We start from the raw sequence: 20,451 nt of genomic DNA, 5'->3' as shown, positions 1-20,451 counted from the left end.
GAACCTTCAGCCCCACCCCCATCCTTTGAGGAAGGGAGAGGACCTGAAAGTTGAATCAATCCCCAATGGCCAATGATTCAATTATTTCTGCCTATGTGTTGAAGACTACATAAAACTTCCAAAGGATAGATTCAGAGAGCTTCCAGGTTGGTGAACACCTTGAAATATGGAGAGAGTGGTGCACCTGGACAGGGTATGGAAGCTCTATGTCCCTCCCCACACCTTGCTCTATACATCTTTTCCATTTGGTTATCTCTGAGTTACATCTTTTTTATCATGAACTGGCTATCTAGTAAGTAAAAAGTTTGTTTGAGTAAGTTAGTTGAACTCAAGGAGAGGGCAGTTGGAACCTTCAATCTATTTTGGCCTGGACTTGTGACTGGCATCTGAAATGGTGGGGAAGTTTTATTTTGTATGACTTAGCCCTTAACCTGTGGAATCTGATGATATCTCCTGGTTGACAGTGTCGGAATTACCATATATTGCTGTGTATAATGTGTACTTTTTTACCCACATTTTTGAGAGAAAAATAAGAATGTACTTTATACATGGGTAGTACCTGAAATACCTTGTATATGATCTTGTGTTTTATTTTTCTTGTACCATAATATGTTCAAAAATAAGCGCTAAAGTTTCTTTATAATACAAAGAACAAGTATCTAAATATAAATAAAATAAATACATAAATACATAATTGAATTAAAAAATCAAAACAAAAGCTATCCACCCCCCCCCCGAAAGTTGGAGAAAATCATGGGCACACATTATATATGGCAAAATACAGTGAGTTGAATTGAAGGATGCTCAGGTGCTGGAGAATTACTTTTTGGTGTGAGGGAACCCCTATCCCCAACATACACACATTGGAATTGGGTGCAGAACCCAAATTAAGTGTTTAAAGTGACACAGCATACTCTAACCCTGAATAAACTTTCCCGTGATGATGTTTGGAGTGAGGCAGGTAGTTGCTGTTGTTAGGCAGAAGCAGTCTCAGTTCATGGCCTAAATTCACATGACTCTGGTCAAGTGAATTCCGACACAAGGCAGAAATTGAACTTCATATTGATGGTCTGGAGTGCAAAGCAAGAATCCAAGGCAGAAGGCCACTTTTCAAGACTGAGCAAACCCAGTGAGGATCAGAAGGGTAACTAGTTGTGAGTGTGCTCAGGCTTTACTTCAAGTCTACGAGTTTAAGAAGAATGAGACTTCTCTCAACCACCAGTCCTCCAGGTCTCAAGCCTAGGGTAGCTGAATCTACTATTTCTTCAGTTATTGTATGCCTCTGTTAGGATTTCCTCAGGGATTAGCAGGGCTGAGCTTCAGCCTTGAGGAAATCAGCCTTAACGTTGAGAGCAGCCTTAGTCCAAGAAGGCCCATGAGGCTTTTATCTATAAAAATCCTATTTATGAGGCCAGAAAATTTCATATATCCCACACAGCAATAGTTTCACCAATATATCCCCTAGGGCAAGGGATATAAAGGAAAGAATAAACAAAGGGGACTATATCAAACTAAAAAGATTCTGCATGGCTAAAGAAAACATCATCAAAATGAAAAGGGAACCAACCATATGGAAAACATATTTGCCAATGACACCTCAGGCAAGGGTTTGATCTCCAAAATATATAAAGAACTCACACAACTCCACACCAAGAGGACAAACAATCCAATTAAAAAATAATAAAAAAACCCCTGAACAGATATTCCCTAAGGAGGACATACAGAGGGCCCAGAGGCATATGAAAGGAGGGTCAGCATCATTAGTCATCAGAGAGATGCAAATTGAAACCACAATGAGATACCACTTTACACTGGTCAGAATGGCCATCATTAATAAATCAACAAACAACAAGTGCTGGAGAGGTTGTGAAGAAAAGGGAACCCTAGTGCACTGTTGGTGGGAATGCAGACTGGTGCAGCCACTGTGGAAAACAGTATGGAATTTCCTAAAAAAACTAAAGATGGAACTGCCTTTTAATCCAGCAATTCCACTGCTGGGATTATATCTGAAGAATCCTGAATCACCAACTCCAAAGAAGCTATGCACCCCAATGTTCATAGCAGCACAATTTATAATAGCCACGTGCTGGAAACAGCCTAAGTGCACATCAGTAAATGAGTGAATCCAAAACCTGTGGTACATTTACCCAATGGAATACTATGTAAGAGAAAGAAGGAGCTTCTACCCTTTGCAACAGTGTGGATGGAACCTGAGAGCATTATGCTGAGTGAAATAAGCCAGTTGGTGAAAGACAAATACCACATGATCTCACCTATAAATGTAACCTAATGAACCAAACAAACAAATAAGCAAAATAGAACCAGAGATTTGGAAATAAAAAACAAACTGACAATGACCAGAGGGGAGGGGAAAGGGAAGTAATGGGAGAAAGAAAGGGAAGAGGCAAATTAAGGAACATGAATAGAGGACTCGTGGGCAGGGACAATGGGGATGGGTTGACTGAGAGATCTGGGGGCAGGTCAGGGGAGAGCAATAGGGAAAAACATGGGACAACTGTAACTGAACAACAATAAATTAAAAACAAATCCTATTTTTGTGCTGCTGTCAAGAAACATCTTTATTGCTCAAGAAATATTGGTTGAAGATTAGTTGTTGTGATAGTTAATTTTATATGTCAATTTGATTGGATCTCTGTACCCAGATATTTCATCAAACATTATCGTAGATGTTGTTGTGAAGGTATTTTGTAGAAGAGATTAACGTTTAAATCATTAAACTTTGAATAAAGTAGGTTACTCTTCATAATGTCAGTGGGCCTCACCCAAACAATTGGAGGATTTAATAGTACCAAGATTGAGTCTTCCACAGGAAGGAGAAATTTTTCTAGCAGACCAAATTGAACTTCAATATTGTCTGTTTCTTGGGTCTCCAACTCTAAAATCGTGTGAGCCAATTTCTTAAATCAATCCCAGTATTTTTTTTAGTATCTGTTTCTCTCTCTCTTTCTCCATATATATATCTGCACTTGAAAACATGTACTTTCAAGACCTGCTTGCTTTCAACATCAAAACTCGACCATAATCGTAATGATGTGTGGGAAATTATTCACTTGAGAATGAAATGCAGAACATTGAAAGGTATTAAAAGAAATTGTAGGCATATTTGTTTGAACTGATTTCAGTTGTAAAAGTTCTTTGAAACAACTGGGTGGGGGATACATAAATTGAACTGGTGATCTCATGGTTGAACATGTCTGCCTTCTGGCTTTCTCTGCAACATAATGCTGTGTAGTTGCTTTGGGTTGTAATTTCTCTTTGGGAGTATACATTATTTAGTTTGTTAGCTCAATACAAGTTAATATTAAAATTCCTGTGTGGTCTTTGTTGTAAAATGCTTTTTTGCCCATCACATCACAATATATTTATAAACTTGAGAAATTGATTAGTATGAGATAACTTAAAATATGAGCAATTCTACTGTAAATTTAGGTCAGATACTCTTTTAGTAACTAAGCTGCTAAATGTTGAAACTCCTTTTTCCCCTGAAGGCATTTAAATCTTAGTTTTGGTTGGACATCTTCCTGGTGGCTGAAAGTTAGTAACAATGGACATTCCTAAAGCTGTTTTCTCAAGTTTGTTGTATTTTTCTTTCTTTGACTTGACATTTGCTCTTTCCAGCAGTTTATGTTTTGATCAGTTGTTTTCTGAATATTCAGTTTTTTTTAACATGCTCGGTAGAAGATCTGGATTTCTTGGTTAGAGAATAGTACACTTATAAAAAAATTATTGTTTTATTGTGAAATTAGAGTCATCCACTAAAATCAGCTTTTGGCTTTATCATATTATGTTAATGATGTTCTAATAGGAGATACATATATAGCCAGCACCTAGATTGTGCTTGAGAGACTACAGAAATACTTATTTAATTAATTAATACAACCCAACCAAAATGGTAGAAAAAATGGCAAACATACTGTGCAGAAGGAGTTTTCTTTAAGCAAATACTATTATCTCATCCCTTTTGTCCCATTTACTACTTTAAAATTTATACAAATATGATTTTGTTGACTTAGTTCTTCAATAAAAATGATAAACTGTGGAAGGATATATAAGGAATGAATTATAATGGTCATGTGGGGTGTGGGTACTAGGTGAATATGACAGAATTGGGAAGACTTTTAAAATTTTTTTATTGTTGTTCAAGTACAGTTGTCTCCATTTTCCCACCACCACCTTTCCATGCCCCATCCACCCCCACCTCCCACCATTAATCTTCCCTCCTTTTGGCTTTGTACATGGGTCCTTTATAAATGTTTTGAACCATTCTTGCATCACTGGAATAAATTCTACTTGATCACAGTGTATAATTCCTTAAATGTATTGTTGAATTTGATTTGCTAATATTTTGTTGAGAATTTGCATCTATGTTCATCAGGGATATTGGCTTGTAATTTTATTTTCTGCAATTTTTTTCAGTTTTCCACATGACATTATTTTTTAGTTTCATACCATTATGGTCAGAAAAGATGCTTGATATAATTTCCATCTTCTTAAATTTTATAAGACTTACTTTGTGGCCTAACATATGATCTATCCAGTAAAATGTACCATATACACTTGAGAAAAATGTCTATTTTGGTCTTTTTGGACAGAATATTCCATATATATAATGTTTAAGTTCATCTGGTATAATGTGTTTATGGCCAATGTTTCCTAATGATTTTCTGTCTGTATGATCTATCCATTGATATAAGAGGGGTATAAAATTGCCTACTTTTATTGCACTGCTATCTATTTATCCATTGTACTATTCCCATCTCTTTTGGTAGAGATGGTTGGTTCTAAAAACCAACCAGACTGAAGTTAGGATCTCTAAAACTCAATTCCATAGTCCACTGGAAGGTTTCTGATTGTCTCTTTTTGTGTCACTTCTAAATCAACTACATCTCTGGCCTGGATGGGATCTAAACTATACGGGGAAAGTCTGTACATAGCCATTGAAAATTTAGGGAAATAGTCATTGTGACTTTAGGTCACTACTGGAGTTTTAGCTCCAAGAAGGTATTGTCACTTTTAACCAAGAATTCTAACTAAATCACCTGGGATTCATTATGTGGGATACAAGGAAAAAGCCGGACACAGTAGGTAAGGAATTTAATTTATGAGTTTCCACCGAAGAACTTTCTGATGCATTTTATTGCTACACAGATATGTATTCATGATTCTTATTGTAAAGCCAATAATACCATGATCAGTGGAATACATTATAAGAACATCAAAAAATTAGAAAAGGGAAGCCTCTATTTTCTACCTTTACCCCTAGCACATAGTTTTCCACCATCCATTAAACATAGTTAAATAGCAAAAAAAAAAAAATGGTAAAGGATAGAGCCCCAAATGTCAGGTGTTAATCAAATTGATCAAAGAGAGTATCATTCTCATTATAAGGAACTAAGCTCTTGTAGTAGAGAATCTGCAATGCCACCTAATACAAAAAGTCTCTTGAATTGTACTTTAACTTGCTACTGAAATGAAATGGACAGGCAACTGACTAAAGAGTTTCAGGGGTTGCTAAAAAAAACTATTAAAAAATGAGAATATCCATCACCTCAAACTAACATTTAAAAAGTCACATTCATCATCTTCATCTTTTCCCCAAACCAGTGCCCCTCTTTTTGTCAATAAATACGCATGTATCATTCTTTCTGTCACCCAAACTTGGCAGCTCATTTCTCCATTCATTCAACAAATACTTATTGAATGTGTCTCATATGCAAGGCCACTGCTACACTCTATGGGAGACAAAAAATATAGGATCTAGTGTCAAAAAGTATAAAATAATTTTGGGAAAATACATCAAATCTCAAGTATCTACCCCACCAGCTATGTGTACCAAGTGAGTGATACAAGCAATGGAAATTCCTAGAAGCACTGTTTGTCATATCAATAAATTGAAAATTGTTTCTCAACATCAGAAATTTGTTTAAATATATTATGTGGGTATATAATTGAATAATCCAGTCTTTTCAAAACCATATATGATTTTATGTATTGCAATACAAAGATGTTCCCATGACAGGTTACAAAACAGTATGTCCAATACTCCCACAATACACACAAAAAATAATTTAGAAAACTATAAAATAAGATACTGGCAGTGATTATTAGTGTGTAGGATTATGGGTATAATTATATTCTTCTGTTTGTACTTTCTGATTTTTCTTTATTGACAATGGAAGAAAAAATAATGTGATTCTTTGTAATAAAAAGGCAAGTTTAGACAAATTTGAGGCATGTTTTAGCCATGCCATTTTTAAATGGGACTACATGCACTGGAGATACAGAACTACGGCAGTTATTTGGAAGATATTTATACAGAGATGGTAGTTAAAACAATGGAAACAATTAAGAAAACTCTGGGATACTTAGACTCACAAAAGATTTGGTTGCCAAGGAGATACCAAAAGAAAGGTTGGAAAGACAGCACCTGCAAGTGAGAAACAAGAAAACATCAGAACTAATGGAGTGGCAGTTTTGTTAAACATAGAAGAGAAGGTGAGGGACATGCACTCCCACAGTGAACAAGATAACACTCTTCATGTAGAAGTGTTCAGAGCAAGGATTTGATTTTATAGCTTTATACACCTTTTTAAAATGTTACCATGATATTTTCATATAAAATGATGTTGTCTTTTTGAAATGCAAGTCTAAATACGTCACTCATCAATTTAAAATTGGTTTCTTCTTTGCATATTAAAACTCATAGAAATCATAACACCAGCACTAGAAAGGAACACAAAGACCATTTTGTTTTTTGGCTCCTGATTTCACTGATGAGTAAACTGAGGCCCAGAGAATTAAACTGATTTGGCCAGGGTCACACAACCAGTGAGTTAAATATAGTTAAAATGTTTCAGCTGTCTGTGCTAAAGGCAAATACAGGAGCCTTAGTAAATGAATCCTTAAAAATTCTTCTAAAGTCACTTTGTCAACAATTTTTTTTAACCAAGTAATGATAATTACTGAAGTTTTTGATGGGTACATGGTAATACATTTTAATATTCTATCTAGTTTTACATGTGCTTGAAAATTTCCATAATAAAGGTTTTCAAAATTGCCCTTACAATAGATGTTACAGAAACATAGGGTAAAACTTGTCCTACAGATACTCTTCTACATTCCTTCTACATCTTATACACATTGACAGATTTAACCAATTAGAGGCAAATAAGATGTCAGAACTTAACATTTGTTGCAAAAGTTTCATAATAGTTTTTTGTCCAAAGTCTTAGAGTTGAGACTCAACTAACCATGTTTTACATTATTTTCTTCCCTTTCCCACAGCTCTGGTTGGACTACTGTAATCTCCCCCATCCCTTCCACCTTCCTGTCTTCTTTTCTCCTGAACCTATTCCTTTAGAGGTAACTGCTTCATTTTGCTGGTGTTTGTTCATGAGCCTCATAGTATGAATGCCCCCCTCCCATCTTGCCATCCTAGTAAACAGTTTCTCCTTTTACCAGAGTTGGCTCTAATATCACTTTCCCAAGAAGTATTTTCTGTCCACACAGGTGACAATGAATACACATTTAGGCACCGGTGAAGAGTAAAGTTTGTCTGGGTTTGAATTTGAGCTCTGCTACCCACTGTGTCCTTGGGCACATTACTGAATCTCTTTTTGTCCATTTGTAGTATTTTGTAAAATGGGAATACTAATGATAATTTACCTATAGGATTCTCCAGAAAGTGAAATAAGTTATTGTACATAAAACCACATAGAGCAGTGTCTGGTATATAAGAAGTGCTATATAAGTGCTATATATCACTATCTTGAACCTATTCTTCTTATCAGAGCATCTGAAACACTTTCAGGCATTTCTTTTTTACATATCTGCATCTCCATACCAGACTATAAGCTTCCTGATATCAGGAATGCTCTCTGATACACTGGCAATAATAAGTGCTCAATAAGTACTTGTAGTATGAATAAATAAACTGTGTCTAAAAACAAGTAATCCCTACTCTAAACTAAATCTAGAAGGAAGACTGTTACTAAAACAAATCAAATAAATGAATTTCTGTATTTCCTTGCTTTAAATAGTAACCCCTCTAAGTACATTCATATCAATGTCAATTTACCAAATTCTCACAATTGCTCAGTTCTAGTAGTCAAGGGAATGTAGAAACTAGGAATGTGCTATTCTACCATATTCTTTTCACTACCACCTCAAAAGTACTTTTGAGCCTTGTTTGTGTGACTTGGCTGGTTGGAACGTTGTCCCATACACCAAAAGGTTATGGGTGCAACTCCCCATTAGGGCACATGCCTAGGTTTCGGGTTTGAACCCCAGTACAGAAAGCATGTACAGAAAGCCTTCTTTCTCACCTACCTCTCTTTCTCATCAATAAACATAAATTCTTTTAAAAAGTACTTTTGAAAGGTCTTTCACTTCACTTCTTCTGTGCTGGCAGGTGAGCTCTCCTAAACACTACACAACTTGAGCAAGTTTTTTACCTTCACTGACTCTTTCATAATCCATAAATCGGATAATAACACTCACTGTACAACATTTCACAAGTTGTGATGATTAATGAATTAATGTTACTAAGATATATCAAGATAAAAAGCACTATAGAATTGCAAATTGTTTCTGACGTGGTTTGCCTTCTTTATTCTTGGAGACAGTAAATGTAAATGTAGGAACTTTGCTTATAAGGAGGCTCAGCTTCTATTTCTTCAGGTTAACATTCTTCTGATGTAACATTACATTTCTTTCTCACGGGCTTGCCTTGATATTTCAGGGGCCAAATAAGCAGCAGGAACTCCTTGGGAACAGTGGTCCTGGTTTCACAAACATGACATTGTTGGGGATCCCTTCTTATGTGAAACCTGCAGTGGAACCTGAACAGCATCTGATCAAGTTTCTTTCTCCAGCCCCCAACCCCAATAAAGTTCCCACTGCATCTGCACATGTTGATCTGTCTCAGTAACTATTCTATTCAAAATACATTCCCTAACTAGCACTCATGACTCCTTCTGCTCTCTAATAGTCATAGCACATGTTAGCCATGTCTTCTGACTAGCTTCAGCATTTGCTAACATATACAAAATAAAAAAGTCTAGGGCATCACCAGCCAACAGAAATATAATGTGAGACACAGATGTTAGCTACATACACAATTTAAAATTTTTGAACAGCCACATTTTAAAAAGATTTTAAAAAGATAACATTCATTTAATAATCTATTTTATTTCATTCAATAAATCTGAAATATTTTCAACATGCAATCATTACAAAAAATAATGAGATATTTTACATTCTCTATTTTATACTAAATCTCGAAAATTAGGTATGTTTTTTACACTTACAGCACATCTCAATTCAGACTAGCCACATTCCAATTGCCTGAGAGCTACATGTGGTTAGTGGCTATTGTATTGGACAGTACGAGTCTAGAGTTCTGCTTTACTGACCGAATTAACCTGAAATTATATGCATATATATCAGAGAATGGTCTCCAGCACTACTCCCTTCATACAACACCCTATGAGTGCAGGAAATGACAGAAAATGTGCTCATTTTTCACTGTCTAGACATTAGAGGTTTTGCTAAGTACCACTAATAAATTACAATGACATCATGTAGTACATGATGCAATGTCAAATGTCATATAGAAAAATATGAAAATCAGCCCTGGCTGGTATAGCTCAGTTGATTGAGCGCGGGCCTGTGAACCACACTATCTCGGTTCAATTCCCAGTCAGGGCACGTGCCTGGGTTGCAGGCCAGTTTCCAGCAGGGGACTCACAAGAGGTAACCATACATTGATATTTCTCTCCTTCTCTCCTTCCCTTCCTCTCTAAAGATAAATAAATAAAATTTAAAAAAATATGAAAATCATAAAAGATATGGCTTGCATGTGAAAGGCCAGTTCTTAAATTTCACACAAATCAGAAGAAAAGTAAGCAGCAGGAATTGACCTACTGAGTACGAGGTCTGCCCAGAAAGTATCCATCCATGTAGTATGGAAAATAGAGACATTTATTGAAACATAAAAAATACAGAAAACATTGTACATAGGACAATGACACCTCAGTCCCCTTCAAAGTAGGCACCTTGGGACCTCACCCAGTTCTCCCCATCACCATCAGCTGCCCTGTCATATATTCCTGAATCTCATTGATGGTCTGAAATCTCTTCCCTTTCAAAGGTGATTTTAATGTTGGGAAAAGCCAGACATCCCAGGGCACCAAATCTGGGTTACAGCAGTGCTGAGTCACCTGGGTGTTTTCATGTTTCACCAGAAAACTCCGCATGAGATGTGATGCATGAGTGGGCACATTGTCATGATGGAGCTGCCAATCACCAGCTGCCCATAGCTGTGGCCCTTTGAATCATCCATGTAGTTTCCATGGAGGAATGTTCAAGCTTAATGCAAAATTTGATGCACATTCATTGCTCAACTCACTCAGTCATTTTGAATGCAAAGCCTCAAAGTATACCTACTCACTCAATAGCGACAACTGCCCCCACTGACTAATATAGAGTGAAGTCATCATTGTTCACACATGTGCATTCTAGACCACTCTCATTGGCTGTCATGTTACATTGATATTTTGTAAACCATTCTTGTTATATTAACAATGGCTGGACTTTTTTCAGAAAGACCTTGATCAAGTTCACAACAGAAGACATTTTTAAAATAACAGCAATGTTTTGTCTGGTTTTGTAAAGATTTGGAATCACTGAATATTTTAAAGAAAAATAATTGTATTATTTTCAAGTACATAGAGAAATGAATTAGATTGGTCAAAATTGTTATAAAGATTTGATAGATCTGTTCTACTCGTCAGAAAGATAATCAGCCAAGCAAGACATTTAAGTCTTTCCACATGCTATTTCTTCCTCTGTCTACGCACTTGTACTGTTCTCTTCTCCTAGACAACTTCTCCTACCCTTCAGGTCCCAGCTTAATGTTTTTCACAAGAAGACCTTTCCTCGTTATCTTAGACTGAATGAATATTTTTATAATATTCCAAAAGCACCCTGTATTCCTCAAATCATATCACCCCACTGATATAAACCATTATTTATTTTCTTGCTAGAATATAAGCCCCATGAAGATATGGACCAAGTCTATCTTGTTCATTACTGAATTCCAGTGTCTCAAATAAAGCCTAGCACATTGGGACTGCACAAATAAATATTGTTGTTTTAATTTATTAACTCAAGTCATTAAGTGATTATGTTTTGTGATAGATTAACTATATTAGCATACAAATTGTACCTAAAAAATGTACCAGCAGGGTTTATTCTTTTGAGTACTTTATACTCTCCTGATACAATTTTGTTTATAATACTGATGTTCCTGGCAATGCTTTTTTTTTTTTTCCATGGAAAGGGCAAAATCTCAGTTCTCTCTACATATTCTAAGATTCTCAGTTAGTGAAGTACACATTAAAGAGGCTACATTGTATTATGATTACATTATCTTTGGAACTTTTATCAGCAACCTTATCTCAGGAGTTAAAATTTTAGAATGTGAGTTATCTAGTTAACATGAATGATTTTTTAAAATCTTTATCCAAAAATACATTCATTGATTTTAAACAGAAAGGGAGAGAGACAAAGAAAGAGGGAGATCAATGTGAGAGAGAAACATTGATCAGTTGCCTCCCCTATGTACTCCGACCAGGGATCAAATCTGTGCCTTGACTAGGAATGAAACTCACCACCTTTTGGTGTATGGGACCATGTTCCAGCCAACTGAGCAACCAGGCAGAACTAACATAAATGATTTTAAACTATGCATCTCTTATTGACTCAAGCCCTATATACATTAACCACATAAACACAGAGATTGGGTATAAATCCCACATTCAGATATTTAAGATACAGAAAATTGAATTTAGGGTTAAATTTTAAATTTCCTGGTATTTCTGGTAAAATTGTTTTTTTAATGACCATTTCCTTAAGTTATAAAATATTATAGCCAGAAGCTGCTCCTTTAAAAAGCCACATCTGTCTTGCCCAGCTCCAATAATGTGCTGATTAGTAGTGTAGCCACAGAGATGTCAGAAATGTACGGACTGCTTCCAAGCCTCCCATCTCACCAACCTATTTACCAATCTTTACTTGCTATTGTTTCAGTCCAACGTCCACTACTATCTCCCTGTTTACTCTTAATAATGCTAGCTAATATTTTTTTGAGTGCTAGGATGCAACAGGTGCTATGCAAACAGTCCTTTACAAACATTATCTCATTTAATCCTTTGTGATCATTTAATCACAACAATCCTTTGACGTAAATGCCTGAAGTGTCCTTATTTCACAATCTGAAGCAAAGGAATTTAGATAATTTCCCTAAGGACTCACAGGTACTGAGAAGCAGAGCTGAACTCTGATCCTGGACATGGTGGCTCCAAAGTCTATAGTATATCATTTTGATGAAAACATTGGCATGCTGTTCCCACCCAGGGGCGAACTCCCCTCTGCCTTTCTCTGGCCTTCTCAGTAGAACTGGGGAAAAATTATATATATTTTAATCAAGATACTTGGGTATGATAATGGAAAAAATACAATAAAAACTTTTAATTAAAAAAGATACTTGGTTATATATCAAATCTCATTGTATACCTTACATGTGCACAATGTTATATGTCAGTTAGAGGTAAATAAAGCTGGAAAAATATTTTTAACTATAATTGGATACAAATAGTGTTGAAACGAATACCTATCAATTTTTTCAATTTAAGTTGCCCCATCACTCTACCAACATTCTTATTTACTTGAAAATCATTACAACAAATGTTCCCAACATGAAACAGTTGTATACAAAATATTTACTCCCACATATTTGACAGTTTCTTTCCCCCTGCTCAAACTTTATCTAAAACTGAGTTATATAAATGGAAAAGTATCAATTTTTTTTTAGTTTGAAAGGACCTCAATGTCTCCATCTTACAGGCAAAGATTCCTGGGTCAAGACTGAGTATGCCAGGCCTTTAGTTACATAACTAATTTATTAATTCTGCAAATACTTATTGGGTACCTACTAAGTGTTCTACATGGTGCAGACTAGACAAAGTTATACCTTTAAGGGCTTATTTACAAGTGGGGAGGTAAAATAATAATCAAGTAAACAATTGGATAAGATAATTCCAGGTAGTGAGAAGTGTTTTATAAAAATAGCAAAGAAATGGAACAGTGAGTGCTCTGGGATGGGAAGAGGTACTTTGGAAGACGCGGTCAGTAAAGAATGTTCTTAAGAAGTAAAATTTTCCCTGAGCCCTGAATGATGAGAGGAAGCCATCCAAGCTATCATCTGAGGGAAATCATTCCAGGGAGGCAATGGCAAATGAAAAGCCCTGAGTTAGGAATAAATTTGACACATTAAAGGAATAGAAAATAGTCATTATGGCTGAAGGACAGTAAATTATGAGCTGAGCTGTAGGGTATAATGTCATGAAAACATAGATAAAAACAAAATTATTTAGGGCCTGTGGGCTGTGTCAAGGAATTTTGATATTATTCTAATTACAAAAAGAAGCTAAGGGAAAATTAGATGTAAGGCAGTGATATGATTAGTCTTAGTATTTTAAATAATATTAAGTAGTGCTAAAACCTTAAATCAGAGTACAACAATAGCTATAATCCATCATTAGTTTTTAGTTGTTTACAGAATTGCCAGGTCATGAGTCAATTTTGCTTAAAATCAATGCTTTGAGAAAAAAACTTTAGAAATTATAACAATTATTGTTATAGTAATGCCCCCTCACCACCCCTCCCCCTCAATGAGTCATACCTCCCTGAGCCCATTGCTCTCCTGCAGTCTTCTTACACATTGACTCTGAGCTTGGCCTCCTCCATTGACTTTGTGACTTGCTTTGGACAACAGGACATGAGCAAACATGTCACAAGGAGAAGCTTGAAAAAGTGCTTAGGCAGTGAGGCCTGGTCTCGCTTGCTGTTGGTAGAACTCAGCAACCACATAGAGAAGTTTAGGCTAGCCTGCTGGAATGCCAGTGACATTTGGGCCAGTTACTTCCATCAACTCTTCTGATAGCTAGGCAACCACCACCAGCCATATGAATAAGCCCAGCCATAGGAATGTACCCTGCCAACACCAAATACAGCATAGCGATGCAGGCCATCTCAGCTAAGTCCAGCCTTAACTGCCAGGCCATCTCAGCTAAGTCCAGCCTTAACTGCCAACTCACTGGATGGTGAGCAAATCAAAGATTGTTATTTTAAACCACTGAATCTGGGGGTATTTTATTATGCAGAAATGAGAAACTGAAGTTGTTATATAAGTAGAATCTCATTTTAATATGTTTAAAGGTATATAAAAATATGTGCATTACCATACCTAAACTACTGCAAATTGTACTTTGTAAAATGGTTCAGTTGGTTTCAAAGGTACTTAAGGCAGTTTAACATGATAGATTTACAATACCAATAACAGTTTTTTAAAAAGTCACCCCCAATTTATTAATATTAGTTAAATCTGTATACATATCTAACCAAATACAGTTACTATACATAAATATCATTCCTAATCTGTATTAGTTAAGTGGCCATTTCTAGGGAAGGGACACATAAATTAATCTCATTTATACAACCACTGTACTTTTTTTTTCTTTTTTAAAATTTATTTATCTTTAGAGGGGAAGGAAAGGAGAGAGGGAGAGAAATATCAATGTATGGTTGCCTCTCATGTGTCCCCTGCTGGGAACTGGCCTGCAATCCAGGCAGGTGCCCTGAATGGGAATCGAACCGCGATCTTGTGGTTCGCAGGCCTGCACTCGATCCACTGAGCTACACCAGGCAGGGCTGTACTTTTTTCTTTAATTCAATTTTTCCATATTGTATAGTTTCACAAGGTTCAAAAGTAAAACATCTTACAATGATATCTAATTTAAAAGTTCTTTCATTTCTGGGTCAGCAAGGAACATGTATAAAGGTCCCATGGACAAAGCCAAAGTGGGGTAGGATTGAGGGTGGGATGTGGGGATGGATGGGGTGGGGGAGTGGTGGTGAGAAAATGGAGACAACTGTATTCCAACAACAATAAAAAATGATTAAAAAGAAAAAACAAAGAATGGTTCAACATCCACAAATCAATGTGCTACATCACATGAACAAAATGAAGGATAAAAATCATATGATCATCTTAAAAGGTGCAGAAAAGCATTTGACAAAATTTAACATTCACTTGTGATAAAAAACTTTTAACAAAGTGTGTATAGGAAGAATATACTCCAACATAATAAAAGCTCTATATGAAAAAAATAAAAAATAAAAGCTCTATATGATAAACCCGCAGTGAATATCTGAATGGTAAAATGCTGAAAGTCTCTAAGATCAGGAATAAGACAACCGTACTTGAACAAAAATAAAATAATTTTAAAAAAGACAAGGATACCCACTCTTGACACTTTTATTCAACATAGTATTGGAGTCCTAGCCAATGCAATTAGGTATGAAATGTAAGTAAAATGCATTGAAAATGGAAAGGAAGGTATAAAACTGTTACTATTTGCAGATGACATAATATTATATATAGAAAACTGTAAAGACTTTATCAAAATTTTAGAACTAGTAGCAAAATAATGTATATAATTATATCTATATAATTATATACATTATAATTGCAATATATACAATTGAATATTACTTGGCCATAGAAAGAATGAAATCTTGCCATTTGCAACAACATGGATGGACCTTAAGTGCATTATGCTAAGTGAAATAAGTCACACAGAGCAACACAAACACTGTTTTATGTTTTTATACATGAAATCTTAAGAAAAAACAAAACAAAACAACAAAAAATAATCTCATATATACAGAGAACAGATAGGTGTTTGCCTAACTTAGGGGGTTGGAGGTGGGAGAAATGGGTGAAGGTGTCAAAAGGTAAAGAGAGAAAAAAAAAGAGAGAAAAAAAAGGTGAAGAGAAAAAATAAAATAAGCAACAGCAACAATCTAAAAACCTCCAAGCAACCAAAACAGACATCATCCCATCTCCAAAACCCAAACAAACAAAGGGAATGAGATAGTCCTGAGAGCATTCTACTCTCTGACTTCGATCTATTCCTGAGCCTTGACTGTTTCCCTGTTTTTTTATTCCTTTCCACAGAAAGGGAATAAAATAGCAACACTATGGTTTGTCAATGCACATGATTTTTAACAGATTTGTAGAGATGTGAATAATATACAGTGAGGTGCACACATTTAAAAGTGTACAATTGGATGAATATTGACATTCACATATACTTGTGAAACCATTACCACAAAACTGATGATAAATATGCCCATCATCACTAAATGTTTTCTTTTACTTCTTTGTTATTCTTACTTCTTCTCACATCCTATTGTCATTCTCAGGTGATCAGTGATCTGCTTTCTATCACTATAGATTAATTTTCATTTTTCAGAATTTTATATGTGGAATTATATAATATGTACCCTTTTTGTGTCAACTTTCAGTAAGAAAAAATATTTTGAATTCATCCAGATTGTTATGTGTATCATGTTGTGTCATGTTGGTGGGGAGACAGACAACAGTTATGCACCATTTCTTGTAGAAGCCTGCCAGTGAGGACTCTCTGTTGCAGAGAATCTATTCTGAGCCTTTGATGTATACATTGCTGCCTGCTTGATTTCTCCCCTTAAATATGTTTCAATTGTAACAGGTCTAAAATGGACATGTAATCCCCTCCCCCAAAACAAAAACTCCTTCAAAACCTGGTTGCTCTAATTTTTCCCCTTACTAAATGACATCTTTCCATCTTGTATAGATCTTCCTAGTTAGCTACCTCTTCTCACTCTCGTGCTTGAAACCCATCAGTGGCATCCCTTGCATTTATATTCTAAATGATTTACCATGGCCTATAAGGCCCTACAGGACCTAGCCTTTGCCAGTACCTCCAAGTTCACCAAAATCTTCTCTCCTTTCTTGATACTTCCTGGCCTCCTTTCACTTTTCAGTGTTTTCCCACTTCAAGGCCTTGACCCATGATGATCTCTTTGAATGAATGAAAGAATGAAGGAGAGATACTTATAGTTGGAGGGGTAATAAGGGGCAAGTTAAAAAGAATATTTGTGTGTTGTTGAAGACACAGAGAAAGAAGTCACTTGAGACAAAGAAATTGAGTGCCCTCTGGGTAGTGAGGGCTTCTGTGGGTTCATAGTTCTCTGTGGAGTGGGGACATGGGCTAGAGTATCTAGGTAGAGAAGGGAGCTCATCATATAGATTAATTTTTAGAACCCTGTGCTTCCAGAGTGGGTAGGCAATTTTTTATTGCTAACCATCCAAATTTGAGCTCCTGTAAATATTAAGTGCATAGGAACTACGTTGAAAAGTCATCTCTGAAAGTTTTGACAGAAGAGGGCAGGGATAGAATCTTCTCAATGCCCCCCCCAAATAAAGTTAGTGTAGTTTATTCCTGGGGTTATCCTCGATGTTAGAAAATCTGTACAGATCCTTTGGGCATGTCTAACTCATGACCTCCAGGCTGCATGTGGCCCAGGATGGCTATGAATGTGGTGCAACACAAAATTGTAAACTTACTTAAAACATGAGATTTTTTTTTGTTTTTGTTAGTGTTAGTGTATTTAACATATAGCTCAAGACAACTTCTTCCAGTGTGGCCAAGAGACACCAAAAGGTTGGACACCCCTGTTAGATCCTTTCCTCCCTCTGGCTTTTCAAGCTTGATCTTGAGCTCTCCTTGAAGCCCAATTAACAGCTCACTTATTTTAAAATTGCTTCTCTGAATAAGGGGATGGGGACATGTTGGTTTCTCTTCACTTAGTAAGTGTGTATTTATTTATTTCTGTATTGAAACACTCTCACTCCACCACACACACACATTATAGATACTAGTCTAGAGTAGTTTTTGAAACCTTTTTCTTATTCTGTTCCTTATTCCACTCTATGGAGTAATCAGCTAAGCAGACACCTTGTGGGCTCTCCATAAAAACTGGTTCCATTCAATAATGGACTAGACAAGTGTTTCTAAGAAATGCAAACTGTGTAGAGAGGCAAAATGGTGTCCTAATACTTTTAAATTTCTTCTTTAATCAGAACCAATGCAATCGAAATTCTCCAGTTTCATATTTATTTGTTACACAGCAGGCTTGCAAATGCTTCTTGGTGGCATAGGTATTGGCCAGTGCTGTGTGTATATGTGTGTGTCCACATCTGCCTCTGTGGTCTCTGTCTTGGTGAATTTCTGTAAATATATAATTAAACTGGTGCTGTCAAACTGTTATGGGACATAGTAGGCAGAATTCTAATATGGCCTCCTAGATTTTTGCCCTCTGTTGTACATGCCCTGAATATTTGCCTCCTTTTAAGTGTAGTCGAGACCTGTGAATATGCTGGAAGATCACTCCAATGATTAGGTTGCATTATAAGACAAAGGTGAAGAGATTTTGAAGATGTAATTAAAGTATCTTCAGGAAGATAGAGTCCTACTGACGTTTGTGAAGCGAACAGCCATGTTATAAACTGCCTATGGAAGGGGTCGGTCTCTGGAGTCGATCCAACAAGTGTAAGGAACTGCATTCAGGTAACCTTAATGAACTTGATGAGGACTCTGAACTCCACATGTGAATGTAGCCTGGCCAACCCTTGATTACAGACTTGTGAGGCCCTGAGCAAATGTACCCAGCTTACCCATGCCTGGACTCATGGCCCAGTGACACTGAGATAAGCAAAATGTGTGGTTTTAGACCAGCCACCAAATTTATGGCAATTTGTTATGCAGCAATTAACAGTAACTAATACAGAGGTTACTAAAGCTGAGGTTTAAATGTTTGCCATTATTTTAGTATATTAGAGCTGTCATAAAAAGTACTACAGACTGAGTTATTTAAACAACAAAAAACAGATATTTTCTCACAGGTCTCTAGAGGCTGTGTGTCCAAGATCAAGATGTCAGCAGGTTTGGTTTCCTCTGAGGACTCTTCCTGGCTTGCAAATGACCACTTTGCTGTATCCTCACATAGTTTTTCCTCTGTGTGCATGGATGTGTGTATACTAATCTCTTCTTGTTATAAGTACAATAGTCATATTGGATTAGTACCCAACCTTAAGACCTCATTGTAATTGAATTACATCTTAAAAGAATTTAACTCCAAATAAGGTTGTATTCTGAAGTTCTGTTGTTTAAGATTTCAATTTATGAATTTTGAAGGTGGGGACAAAAGTTAACCCATAATAGCCATCATCCTTCTCTGTATTCTTTTCACCACTACTATTTTATTTTGACTTTTTTAAATTCCCTGGATCTCTGTTATATCTTCTCACTGTTCACATTTTTATTGTACTATTCCAAATGCTTTTTCTAGTTTTTGACATTTTGGGGTATAGGTTAACATATAAAATCTTTCATGATTGCGTTTCCAGCTTCTAGTGGCCAGTATATTATTAACAAAAACATTGCCTAATGTTCGTATGTGTTCTTTACAAGCTTACAAGTTACTTTCACATGCCTTTTTAATTTGAAACCCAGAAAAATACTGTGAGGCAGGTCAGACCAATATCATTATTGTCCCCACTCTAAATTTAGGAAAACACTAATGTGATGGGGCTAACTTAATGTCACACAGCACAGAAAGTGTCTTCTGACTTCAAGTCAGAGTGTTCTGCTCACTAGATTAACTATCCAAAGCATCCTAACCCAAACAGCAACTCATTCCTACTGAATAAATGTATTTCAAGTATTTTATTTCTACCTGGGTTGGCCAAAAAGTTCATTCGGTTTTGAAGTAAAAATTAAAGGCACATTTTTCACTTTCACCAACAATTTTATTAAAAATGTATTCATTGTTTTGTTTCACTACCTTCTGCCATCTTTCAGGCAATTTCCTAATTCCATCTTCCCAAAACTTTTTATCTTTCTGAACAAAGAACTCTTTCAGGTTCCTTTTGCAGTCTTTTAAGGAATTGAATTTTTTCCTTTAAGAGAACTCCATAAAGACCTAAATAAATGGGAATCTGAAGGTGCAAAGCCTGGTGAATATGGAAGATGAATCAGAACTTCCCAGCCAAGCTGTAACAGTTTGTGCCTGGTCATCAAAGAAACATGTGGTCTTGCATTATCCTGATGGAAGATTATGCATTTTCTGTTAGCTAATTCTGGATGCTTTTAGTTGAGTGCTGCTTTTAGTTGGTCTGATTAGGAGCAGTACTTGGTGGACTTAATCGTTTGGTTTTCTGCAAGGAGCTCATAATAGAAGACTCCCTTCTAATCCCACTGCATACATGATATCACCTTCTTTGGATGAAGACAGGCCTTTGGTGTGGTTGGTGGTGGTTCATTTAGCTTGCCCCATGATCTCTTCCATTTCACATTATTATAAAGTATCCACTTTTCATTGCCCATCACAATTTGTTTTAAAAATGAAACGTTTCCTTATGTTTAAGTAGAGAATCACATGCAGAAATACTGTCAAGAAGGTTTTTTTCCTGCTTAACTT

This window comes from Sturnira hondurensis, unplaced genomic scaffold (genome assembly GCF_014824575.4).
Source record: "Sturnira hondurensis isolate 20B ecotype Veracruz unplaced genomic scaffold, ASM1482457v3 Scaffold0006566, whole genome shotgun sequence".
NCBI classification, from domain to species: Eukaryota; Metazoa; Chordata; class Mammalia; order Chiroptera; family Phyllostomidae; genus Sturnira; species Sturnira hondurensis.
This window is presented reverse-complemented; position numbering follows the sequence as displayed.